Source organism: Ambystoma mexicanum, chromosome 2p (assembly GCF_040938575.1).
Source record: "Ambystoma mexicanum isolate Mex_15411 chromosome 2p, UKY_AmexF1_1, whole genome shotgun sequence".
In the NCBI taxonomy this organism is placed as follows: Eukaryota; Metazoa; Chordata; class Amphibia; order Caudata; family Ambystomatidae; genus Ambystoma; species Ambystoma mexicanum.
The window spans coordinates 51,972,534-51,985,773 of record NC_090923.1 but is presented as its reverse complement, the minus strand read 5'-3'; the positions used below and the strand labels follow the sequence as shown (position 1 = coordinate 51,985,773).

Sequence of the window (13,240 nt, the reverse complement as noted above, 5' to 3'; positions counted from 1 at the left end):
CTGCTGGGGTTTTTGTAACTGTCTGGATGCCTGCTCCGATGGAATTCCTTCACCAACCGAGGTGCATGAACGTGGTCACTAGGCTCCCATGGCCTTTCCTGTGGTCCGTAACCTTTCCAGTCGATTAAATAAAAAAGTCTTGATTTAACCAACTTAGAGTCCAGGATATTCTTTACCTCGAATTCAGGTTCTCCATCTATTAGGATGGGGTCAGGTGGTTTGGCAAGTCTTGTCCCGGGTTGAACTGGTTTCAGAAGTGAAACATGAAAGACAGGATGGATCCGCATATTGGAGGTTAATTCCAACTTGACGGCCAGCGGGTTGATAATGGCCTTAATAGTGTAAGGTCCCAAATACCTAGGATTAAAAGTCTGAGTTCCTTTTAGAGGTATGTGTTTTGTAGCCAGCCAAACTTGATCCCCAATCTGATATCGGGGAGCATTGCTTCTATGTTGATCAGCATTTTTCTTATATTTCTCTTTCGCTTGTTTCAAATGTTCTGTTGCCTCCTTAAAGGCTTGTGTAATAGTAGAGTGTAAATGACTAACTGCAGGCATTTCTAAGTGCTGAGGCGAATCGAGTTCTGAGGTTCGAGGGTGATGTCCGTATATGGTATAGAAGGGGCTTTGACCGGGTCCAGAATGTACTGAGTTATTGTATGCCTATTCGGAAATCCATAAAATATCCTTCCAATTGCTTTCGGTCTGGTGCAGCATGCAACGTAGGTACTATTCAAGGGTCTGGTTGGTCCTCTCCGTCTGACCATCGGTCTGGGGATGGTAACTGGTTGATAACCTCACGTCGATTTGCGCTAATTGACAACATTTCTTCCAAAATTGTGAAATGAATTGACTGCCTCGGTCAGAGACCAATACGGAAGGAAATCCGTGTATTCGAACAATGTTTTTGAGGAACTCCTTGGCCAAAATTGAAGCGGAAGGTAATCCTTTTAAATGAATAAAGTGGGCCATCTTGGGAAAAAGATCCACAATAACTAGGATGGTGTTAAATCCATTACATGGAGGTAGATCTGTAATAAAGTCTAAAGACAAGGTGTGCCATGGTGTAGGTGGAATATCCAAAGGTTGTAAAAGGCCAGCAGGTTTTTTCTTCTGGCTTTTGTTTTGGGCTCAAATGCCACAAGACATCACAAATGACTTTACGTCTTTTCGCCAAGTGGGCCACCAGAACTGTCTCTTAATTTTCGCTTCAGTTTTTGTGATACCTGGGTGTCCTTCTATCAGGGTGTCATGGTAATTGGAGATGACTAGTTCTTGTATTTCCTTGTGTGGTAGAAATAGTCGTACTTGATAGTAAGGTAGGTCATTAACGACTGAGTAGTCCGGGCCTTTCTTTACCCAGTCCTGCAGGGTTGCTGGATCGAAGAGTTGTTGGATTTTTGAATGAATATCTTCTAGTGTCTATTGAGTAGTTATGCCAAGAATTCTTTGCTCGGGAATTATTGGCACCGGTTCTGGGTTTGCATATGCTTCTCCCATCCCTATTCGGGATAAGGCATCTGCTTTGCCATTGTTGCGGCCTGGTCGATAAGTGATCACGAAATCGAATTCGCCAAAGAACAATGCCCATCGAAGTTGTCGCGATGATTGGGCTTTGGCTGTTTTTAAATACTGCAGGTTCCGGTGATCAGTGATTACGGTAATGGTATGCTTGGCACCAAGAAGGTAGTGCTGCCAAGCCTTAAAGGCGGATTTGATAGCTAATAGCTCTTTATCGGTAATTGCATAGTTTAACTCAGGTGCTGAGAACTTTCTGGACCAAAACGCTACTGGGTGAAGTTGACCGGTTTCAGGATCCTTCTGGGACAGGACAGCTCCCATGGCTAAACTGGATGCATCAGTTTCTACTATGTATGGAAGCTCAGGGTGTGGATGCTTTAAGACAGGTGCTGATGTGAATTTCGCTTTCAGCTCTTGGAAGGCCTTTTCAGCTTCGGTCCACAAGAAGCGTTTGTTTTTTCGCAAAAGTGCTGTGATGGGGTGTACAACATGGGAGAAGTCCGTAATGAATCTGCGGTAGAAATTAGCAAATACGAGCATGCTTTGTACCCCTTTGACTGAACTGGGTGATGGCCACTTGAGAATTGCATCCACCTTTCGAGAGTCCATTCGGACTCCCTTTGGAGTCAGGATAAATCCAAGAAATTCAACTTCCGTAGCATGAAAAACACATTTTTCCAATTTTGCATATAACTTGTGCTGGCGTAGTTTCTCAAGGACTGCACGCACGTGCATAACATGGTCTGATTCTGAGGAGTACAACACTAGAATATCATCTATGTATATGACGACACAGACGTCAATGAGTTCACGAAGGACATTGTTCATAAAATACTGTAAGGCTGCTGGTGCATTGTACAACCCGAAGGGCATCACCTGATATTCGAATAATCCGTACTTGGTGCGAATGGCAGTCTTCCATTCGTCGCCTTTCTTGACACGTACCAGATGATATGCCCCTCGGAGATCTAACTTAGTGTAGATACACGCATCCTTTACTTGCTCTAGTAATTCGGGGATCAGAGGCAATGGGTATCGTTTTTTTTACCGTAATCTGATTTAATGCGCGGTAATCTATGCACGTTCTAAGGTCACCTTCCTTTTTTGGCACAAAGAATAAAGCTGAGGATGCAGGAGACTTGGAAGGACGAATAAAGCCATTAGCAAGGTATTGGTCCAAGTATTTCCGTAGGTGAAGATTTTCAGGTTCCGTGAGGGCGTAGATTCTACTGCCTGGGGGTTGTGCACCAGGTAGGAGGTCGATTTGACCATCGTATGATCTGTGAGGAGGTAATGTATTGGCCTGTTCTTTTTGAAAAACATCCTGAAATTCTTGGTATTCCTGAGGTAACTGCACAATTCGGTTAACGACTGTAGCCAGGCCTTTGTTCAAAGTTTTCTCCGGGTAACAGGTGTGTGCACAATCCGGGAAGGTTATTCTCTTCTCTCGCCATTCTATACAAGGATTATGTGTTTCCAACCATGGCATCCCCAGTATTATCTGGAACTGTGGGGCTTTGATTAGATCAAACACAATAGTCTCTCGATGCCCATCTTGACTCAACAGTGTCATCTCTGTAGTGGAATGAGTTACAGGCCCCGAGGCAATCTCAGTTCCATCAACTGTGGTGATGACATCCGAAGTGGTCTTTTTGCAAAGAGGTAGATTCATCCTTGACACCAATTCGTGGTCCATATAGTTTCCTACGGCCCCGCTATCTATGTATGGCCTTACTGTGTGCATACGTGATGGCTGCCTGGGATCAAGTAGGACCATTGGGATGATCAGATGCGAGGCCTGAGTGTCCTTCTTTAAGCTCGGCAAGCGGACCTCTACGCTTGTCGGGCGTGGTTGTTTCCCGAATCAGGCTCTATGTGGCTTTTATCAGCAACTCCTAGCACCTTCTTGGGTGGTTTTGTAGGGCAATCCCGTAGAAAATGTCCTGAGGTTCCACAGTACAGACACAACTGCATCTGACGTCTTCTTTCTCTTTCCTTTTGAGTTAAGGGTCCTTTAACCTCCCCGATCTGCATAGGTTCAGATGCATCTGTTCCTTTGGGGGCAATGGTTGGGTTTAACCAATACCCGATGCTCGAACTTAGCTCGATCAGTCTTTCGGTTCTGAAGTCGGTGGTCTAGCTGGACCACTAAGTCTATAAATTATGTGCAATCCTGAGGTGGGTTCACAACTTGAGCCAAGACGTCTTTGAGTTCTCCCCGAAGTCCACGATGAAACAATGTAATTCGTTTTTCCTCCGGCCACCCAGTTTCCACAACAAACCTATTGAAGGTTGCAATATATGTTAGCAGATCCTGGTTACCCTGTCGTAAGGATAAAAGTTTGTTGTCCAGGGCTTGACCCTGTGAGTGTCTGGCGAATAGTTTTTCCATGCTCCTTTGAAAACCCTGAAAATCCCGGAGAAGAGGATCATCCTGGTTGACTATCGGAATGGACCAATCCGCTGCACTGCCACTAAGATATGACAATACAAAGGCTACTTTGGCTTGGTCATTTGGAAAGGCTCCTGGTCTGCATAAAAAGTGCAAGCGGCATTGGTTCATAAACACGGCGAACCTTTTTGGGGTCCCCAGCAAAGCGTTCGGGTGGAGCTAACGGAATATTTCCTGGTAAAACCACTTGCACAGGATTGCTTGATGAAAGGGGGGTTGGTTTTCCCCCATATCTAGATAGGTGCATTTGCCCAGCTTGGTTTTGCAGTAGTTGCCTAGCCAGATCATCAGTGCGCTCCTTTGAGACAATCAGTTCTCTCCTGAGGGCATTAGTCTCTTGGTGAGCGGCATGTACTTCCGCCCTACGTTCCCCCAATAATTGGGCCAGTTGGTCGGTTTCCCAGGTTTCCATAACACCCGGGTGGTATTTTTTTAGAAAGGCTTCGTGTTCTGTTACGCTCACCTGGACCCCACAGGGGTGTCGATCGGACCCGGACAGCTGCGGTCTCCGTCAACGTGATGCGTAGTGCAGAGATGACTGTCTGGACTGGCCCGCCTAGTCTTGTCTGCTGGACCCGAAGAAGTATTTTCCTGCAAGTGGAGACAGGGATTAGCCACCTGTGGGTTTTAGTGATGGCCTCCCAACTGTTCTCGCTCTCCCCCACTAATCACCTCCGATATCCCCTTAGTAACCTCACCTTACGTTTGTAAAAGATGAGCTCTCCATCCTGCGTGTCTTGCAGGGGCGCGTAGATACCAGTTCCTTCACTGGTTTGAAGGCGTTGGGAGAGTTCCGGTAAGCATTGACTCTGAAGTCCCAGGCGGGATTGGTAAGTATCAAGTTCAAAGAGTTCAATGTGCCCGATGTTCACTCTTGTCCCCTTCCTTCCTTAAGTTGCAACTGAGTTTGTGAGAAGAAGGTCTTGTAGCTGCTGCTGGCGTTCAGGTAAGAGTCTGTGTTACCCAACGCTGTCCGGTAACTATTGCATGCGTTAACGTGTTGTTTTTCTCCCTCTTTACAGATGCGGCATATTAAGATATGGAGAATAATACCGCCGGTGGTAAATCAGGTAAGTCTATGGTGGTAAGAGGTATTCGTTGATTCCCTTGGCTCACCTTGTTATTCTTGTGCCACTAGGTGCCGGAGTACGGGGAAGAAATGATGGAGACAGTGCCGGATCGAAAGATGCTGTGAGAACTGGTGAGTATGGCACCGTGCTGGAGCTGGCGAAGCGACGCGTGCAGGACTGATGTACTTTCCAGGTCGGGAGATGAAATGGATCCGGAATCAGGTGAGGAATTTGAAATAAGTTTGTTTTCTAACCTTGTCCTTTTCTTCCTCTTTATTCTAGGAGCTCCGGATTCGAGGCGGGCGTGGCAGAAGACTGGATGCTGGCTGCAGGCACGGTGAGAGTCACACTGCTGGATGCAGAATAACACGAAGCATGTGCTGCTGTTCGGGCGTGGTTTAAATAGCCTCCAAAGTAGTCCCAGGAAAGAAGTTCCCCAGGACCACACCGAGTAAAAAATAGTCCCTGTAGTAAAATAGTCCCATCCAGGCCTCACATTGGCTTGGATTTATTTGCAGCATGGTCTGCATGAGGTAAGTAATGTCTATGAGCCTGGCGCCTATGGCGCCAAGACTGATATTTATTATGAGCCTGGTGCCTATGGCGCCAGGACTGAACACAGACAGCCCCTAGCTGGGGCTGCTGGGGTTTTTGTAAATGTCTGGATGCCTGCTCCCGGGGCTGATGGGCTTGATCCAGATGCCCGGGGGTAGGCATCATGACAAGTATCTATGTTTTCTTTTTCTCGTTACTGGTTTCCCTTTTGTAAGGATTGAAAATATTCATGTCTCTGTCATACTCTAAAACTGTTTTTGTTCAAATTTTTCTGAAGGAAGTTTGTGTCTTTATTTACACTCTGAGCTTTTAACTATGCTGACCGCCACACAAACATGCTACTTGTGGCTAATGAATTGTTTCTTGTTATTCCTTTTTCTCAGTGCCGCACCGTCCCCCCCCGCCCACGTTGATTGTTGATTGAGTATTGCCTTTATCGACACTCACACATGCTCATTGTGGCTCAGTGAATTATTCTCTCCACTCCTTAACACAGCACTCCAGATAGAGCAGAAACAACTGCTGAACTAGTGCTTTTCTCTTCAATGGGATGCACGCCTGACACACTCACATTTGTTGGGTTCTTTACTCTAACCACTCACAATGGTTTCTTTGATACGTGTGCATATCATTCATGGGAGAATGCATCTTAAATCCTCATGCACACTGAACGTCGCGTGTTGACAAAACAATTTCATAGAAGCTCTAACAGTATATCAGTATTTTGACTTCTGCTAAAGATTTCAAGTACATTCCTCTTAACTTTTATGCATTTAAAAAATGATTGACCATAAAACAAATATACTTGTTAACTAAAACACGCTGTAAAACTGGCTATAAGTAAACTGTTCAAAACCAGAACTTACCTTCTTCTGCTCAATACTATTCTTGAATTTCAGTTGCATAATGATGATTTTCTCTACTTTTCTCTGGGTATTTCTCAGGACCTCTGGTTGCTGTGACCTTCTCTGTTCTTACCTTGAATGAAAGGCAGTTTAGAACTTGTTAAAGATTTCAAACTACCTCATTGTGCCTTTTCAGCCAAGCAACACCATCTTGGATAGGAACTACTCCAGCATCCTACAAAGGCAAAGTTGAAGAAAAGAATGTTTGCCCAACACCCCACACTCAGCAACATGCTTTTACCCAAGCACCTTTCCTGCGCCTCACGCATTCCATGTGTAACTACAGACTTTCCATCTGCTCAAAGACGTGGGCCCATATTCAAGCCTGCTTCTCTGGCGTCAACAAAAACACGTCTGAACTTTTCAAAATCTGTAAGGAACTTACCAGTCCTACTGCAGTCTCTACTTCTCTTCCGTCCCAGGCCCTATGCATGGTTTTGACTTCCCACTTTACAACCAAAATGCAGGAAATCCTATCCTCACTCTCCGCTACTCCCCTCCCTCCCCTGCCTTCACTTAGGCCTCTCTTGGGCCCTCTCTCGAACCCTCCTACTCACCCTCTTCTCACCCCTAACACCGGATGTTTCTGTAGTATCGGAAGTGGCTGTGCACTAGTGCTCAGTGTGGCTTGATGCTGCGATCTGGTGCGTCTGGCATGGTCTGTTGTAGTGCCGACTGGTGAGGTCCTTTACTCGAGCCTCTACTGCAGACGTGTGTCTGGAGCTGACACGGTGCTCGGAGTCTGGAGACCGGGCTTACTCGGGCATCTTTGTCAGACCCTTCGACCTGTGACCCGGACCTGTGAGTTGCAGGAGACGGTGAGCCGTGAGGAAGGGGGGGGACGCAGGACCAGCTGGTGCTGTGGCCGCGTGGTTGTGTTACGTGGCCAATAGTTTATCTCGCAAGAGTGAGGTGGGCTACAGCCAGTAGTCCCTCCCCCGGCTGAGTGGCGCTCGGCGGATAAGAATCTTCTTGCACGAGTGAGGTGTGTTGTGGCCAGTGGCCCGCCTCCCCCGACCCCCCGCTGAGTGGTTGGTGGCAGTTAATGAACTACTAAAATAAAGGCAACCCCCATACACGTACCTGAGCAGAATTGGCTAATTTGCTCTGGTTTAGGTGCTTTACCATCCCTGCCCCGCTTGATCCCCCCCCTCCCACTGCTATGCTGTAGTGGGGACCGTTTTGAGACCAAACCGAGTGTAAGGGAAAAGTCGGAGCCATCAGTGTGTATATACTCTGGCCAGCTGAATAAAGGGGCTGATAGCTGTGTCTGGAGGTCTGATGTCTGGAGATCTGCTGGGGCTGAGTGGACCTAAGCGGGAGACTGTGGAACTATGACTCTTTGAACCCGCATTTCCAGCTTTCTCTTCCTTTTCTTACTACCAACATAGACTGGGGTGGAAGGGCAGTACCAAATACATTTTACAGTGCCACAGGAACTTATACTTACCCCTGATAGTAAAAGAGACTGTCTCCCATGCGTAAGCCCCTCTAATCTTAAGAGTGGATGAAGACTCGCTGAGGGGTTGATGTGTAATATAAACTGACAAAGTAATAACCATCAATAGAGAATACTGTCAGAAGTGGCCAGCAGTGAATCTCAGCGAGTGATCTACTGTAATTCCCGGTGCAGGTGTGGCTGGATAGCTCTTCTTTGATGGATAGTGAGCCTTGTGGTAACCAGTAGACCATTTCTGCTAATAGTGGCAACTATTGGTTAAGAACAAGGAACTGGGCATTTACTTTTTGATTCAGTTTTTCTATAGTGGTTATTGTTGTATTGTCAACTGCTAAATATCACTCGGGCTTGAAAACAAGTACGTTTCTTGGAAAGTAATAAACGCAATACCAGCAATTTTCACAGAAGCAGAATGTCACCCTGACGAAAACCGGCGCAAAATAAATATAATTTGCGTAATAGGCAGTCCAAGGTAGCAACTGAGAAGATGAGAAAAGGTGATGCCAATAATAAACATAAACAGCAGATAACAATGAGCAAAGGCGCTATTACAATTTTTTTTCCACGCCACGGAACGCTTCTCCTGAGCATATTCCAGATATTATTGAAAAAGACAGAGGGTCCAATAAGAATGTAAGTGTTGTGCAAGACAACTCTTCAGTGTTAATGATTGACAATAATTTGCTATTGGAGCTCTGTCTCTCTGTCCAAAGATCATTGATTCCTGTCTTAAACAGTTCGACTGTAGACAAGGAATACAACGCGACATTGAAAACACCTCCACCACCAGTGATTATTCCGGAGAGGCTATCTATGTCTCCTGATCTGGCAAGACATTCAGAAACCATAGCAGCGGAATACAATATGGGCTCCTTTTCAGATATGAATACCTTGGCTGAGATGCAGTCCACTATGGCTTCATTGCAGTTTGCACTGAAAATATTACTCAAACTGTGTGGCCGTATTTTGGAAAATACAATCAACTTGGCAGCACCAAGCACAGAAGAGAAAGTAGTGAGCAAAGACGCTGAGAATAACTTTTCTGAAGCTATTCGGATGATTAAAGACCCCTCTCCACCGCTGGAGGTAGACCCGAATGTGACCAATAATTCTGAGATCTTTTTCTCACGTAAACAGCGGCGTTTGGCTAAAAGGGCTATGAAAAAGAAAAGACTAGTTGTGGCATCTGGTTTACCGGCTGAGGGTGTCCCTAGGCTTCAAAACACAAAAAAAGCCAGGAAAAAAGCTGCACAGGCAATTAAGAGAAACTCTAAAAGGGAATGACGCCTCACGATTTGGCTTATTCCGGAGAAAGGTAAAGATCTACCTGAGGTAGAAGAAATTCCACCTGAATCATCGATTATGCTAAATGATGAATCAGTAGAAAACATCTCATCTCCCCCGAACAATTCTAGATTGATCCCCTACCTTGAGACCACATTGAAGACAGGGCAGATGAACGAGGGGCAGAAGCCAGACATGAGCAACAACTGTATTTTTGTAATCAAGAATCTTTACCAAAATAACGATCATGATTGGTTAACACGAACAGAATTCTTGATTAGGCTCCACTCCATCCCTCAATTAAGAGTCTTAACATCAGATGACTTTGAATATACTGAACCATTAAATACCTTAAATACAAATGTTTCGGCACTTCATTGTAATTTCCTGGCCACTGCTTATTTGTTACGTACATACAAGGACAACCTATTGGAGGTTGATGTAGAAATTGATGTGGACCATGGAAAGCAAGATCTGAATTGCCCAAGGAAAGTGCGGTCGGAGCCTAAGATCAAGACTAATATAACTCAGCTTCCTGCGAGCAATGAGGTTCAATTGGCAGATATCCAAAACATCTTAAAATGGTTGGCGGAATCTTTACCGGTGGTATTAAAAAAAGATTGAGGGATCTCATTCCTATCATGGAATACTAGGGGCTTCAGCCATTTGCTTTCTCAGGAAGGATCATTACCATATATTAGTAACTATACATGTTTTTGCTTACAGGAGGTATGGCTGACTGACCCTATTGTGTTGAATGGATACACAGTGTTCCAATCCCTTGAAAGGGGAAAAAGGTAGACCTTATGGGGGACTGTTGGTGGGGATTCAGCATAATGTCAAATCATGCCGCATCAAAACCAAAACAGATGATTTTGTGATTGTGGTTGAATTGGTTATACGCATTGAGAAGAAGGACGAGAAAATGTTACTGATAGGTTTGTGTAACCCCCCCGGGGGACGCTCATCCTACCACTATTCAAGAGTCTCTTCAGGATATTTTGATTAATTGGACATACAGACAGGAAAATAAATCTATACTGATTGTTGGAGACAGGGGAGTTGCTAGGTCTGGAAAAGACCCGGGGCTATGCTGATGTCGGAACTGTTGGGACTGGGGGCTAGCTAGTCTTTTGGCTGTAGCTCCTGAGATTCTATCCGGGGCTACAACCAAAAGATCAGGGGCTATAGCCCCCTTACCCCCCCCCTAGCAACGCCCCTGGTTGGAGACTTTAATTGTTATATGTCTGGAGACGTGGGGATCTTGAGTAATCCAAATTTAAGAACCAAACCCTTAAGAAAATTTACCCCAAAGGACAGCATTGATTGAGTTTTTTTGAACTGTGGGATATGGAGATGATAAATGGCAGAACAATTAATGATTTCCCCGGTCAACCAACCTGGGAAAGTGGTGGTGCAAAGAGTATTTTGGATTACATGTTTGTGTTGCCTGCAGGGTGAAGGATATGAAGATACATAAAAACAACTCAAGCGATCATGCATCACTTGGGCTGACTCTGAATATTGATGAGTTAAATCATATGGTTAAATCTGTGGGGGACCTAAGGGCTAATCATGCAGCAACTAGGATCTCCTGGTCAGAAAAAAATATAGCCAAAGTGGTAGCCACCCTATCACGTGAACAGTATAGGGACACCAGTTGTTTTCAGGCCATGTCTATTGACCATATCGAACACTGGATCTCTACACTTGCCCAAGAGCATGCTAGAGTCGGTAAGGGTGGTGGGGGTGTTGGTCTACCCAGGAAAAATCCATTTGACTATAAAGTCAGATGCTAAAAGGCTGCTCAGAGCAAATATTAGGAAAGTAAGGAAAACATCACTGTCAATTAAATCCTACCTTTCTGCTCTGAAAACACTCAAGGGTAGATTCCAGTTGTGGTTAAGACAAAGAAAGTATCTCAAGAAATGAAAGCAATGACAAGATACTCTATGGTTACTTTGTACCAAGAATTCTCAAAATATCTGGACACTCTTGGGAGAAGTTAGAGGCAATAGGACAAATTCAATCTTTAATCCTATTGGTGCACATATATGGGAAAGTTTTTTTAAAGAGCGTAACTTGCCTAATAATGTTGAGATACTAGAGTCAATGAACAAGTTTCCAGCTAGGCCCCCACTTATAGTAACAATCTCCACATTAATTGGAAAAATAAAGAATTTAAAATCTTCAAGGGCTCCTTGTCCTAATGGTTTGGCTAACATCACATTGAAAAGTAATCCCTTATTTTGGGCCAAGCTATTAAAGATTATTTTTGATAAAATCATGTTGGAAGGCAGAATACCCTGTTCCTGGCAAACAACCACACTTATACCGGTTCATAAGAAGGGTGATAAGAGCGACCGTGGTATTTACAGACTATTATCACTTTTGAATTGTACCGGGAAACATTTTGCAGGCCTAATCCTTGATAAATTGCATGAATGGGTGGACAAGGAAAATATCCTAAATTGTTTTCAAAGTGGCTTTAGGAGAGGTTACTCTATGACGCATAATTTGGTGATCTTAGATATCCTTTGTACGTTGGCCAGAAATAAGGATAATCCCCCCTTGTATGTGCTGTTTGTTGACTGCAGGGCAGCCTTTGATTTGGTCCATAGAGACATCTTATGGTGCAAATTAGAATTTCTTGGCTGCCCCCAAGGCCTGCTATATTACCTTAGGCTGCTCCACCAAAACAATACTGTCTCCCTGAAATTGGACCATCAAGGGAATATGACTGCGCAAATCAAACAAAACAGAGGAGTCAAGCAGGGCTGTTTTACGGCCCGACTCTATATAATCTATTCACTTACGATCTACCGGTAGCAATTGAAAAGGCCTATAATTGTCCACCTAAAATTGGTGATAAACATTGCGCAGTTCTCACCTATGCAGATGACCTAGTGATATAAGATCATACTCTGATCGGTCTGCGTAGATCAGCGGAAGCTCTATGGCTATACGCTAGAATTAATGGTCTAATAATAAGTTTGGAGAAAACTCAAGTGATGCTGTTTACGGCAAATAAAGTAGCACGTACCAGCCTTAAAGTTCAGGAGCTGGAGATTCTATAAACCCCTAATTACAAATACCTGGGAATTGAATTTGAAACCAAAAGGGATTATTCCCAATGCAAGCAGATGAGGATGACGAGGGCAGCCCAAATTTCTGCTTGGTGTATCGCTTCACCATCTCCCATGGAGGTTTTACTGTCTGGGCTGCGCGACTATTGTATGAACAGGTTTTTTCACTGATTATGACCTACGTTGTTGAAGCCTTACAAACTATAAACCTTGATTGGTTGCAGGTTGCAGAAGGCAAATATTGGAAAAAAATGTTGGTCTCCCGAACTGCATACCAATGGCCATCATTAGGCTTGAATTTGGCTTAACTTTCCTAAAATCACAGGTCCTTAAGAAAAGGGCTGAACTATATCTTCTAATGTTGAGTAAAACTGGTAACCAATTAATGAAAACCATGAGTAAAGAGATGATTAGACACACCGGGCAAATACCCCTAAAAGTTAAAACCGAGATTTACCTGAAAGAAATTGGATGGTATACTCGATATGGGGAATTTACTCTTAGATCAAAGAGAGCTTTACAAAAAAAGCTGACTTGGGTGATTGGCTTGAGAATTACGCTTACTTGGAAAAACCTCAGAAATACCACTTTATCACGTATATGTTATACATATATAAAAAAAAGGCAATTTTATCTCAACTTATGTCCGGCAGTGAGAGTAAGACACTTTATCTTTCTGCTTAGGTTGAACCATCTCCCGGTCTTGGCCAATGTAGGCCCAGTAAAACAGATCCCCTATTCGGAATGCTATTGCCGGGTGTGCAAGAACCACTCTACAGTTGAAACAGGTAAACATGTTCTAATGAACTGTCCCAAATTACTAGCAACTTATTTGACCCACTATGATAAATATGTTTATAACTGTGAGTACATAGCTACTACAGCCTTCTGGCGCAGCACTATTAACTC

At 44.3% G+C, this 13,240-nt stretch overlaps 1 long non-coding RNA gene across 2 annotated transcripts in view; it reads left to right on the top strand.

Annotated features, from left to right (window-relative positions):
* The window catches only part of LOC138566192 (uncharacterized), a 311,663-nt gene that overhangs the window by 21,546 nt on the left and 276,877 nt on the right, over positions 1 to 13,240 (top strand). Inside the window, exon 1 of one of the 2 annotated variants that reach the window (XR_011301863.1) lies at positions 13,013 to 13,119. The exons of the other annotated variant lie outside the window; for it this stretch is intronic. This is a non-coding gene — a long non-coding RNA (uncharacterized lncRNA). Of the gene's footprint in view, positions 1 to 13,012; positions 13,120 to 13,240 lie in introns of those variants that run through there. 2 annotated transcript variants of the gene reach the window in all.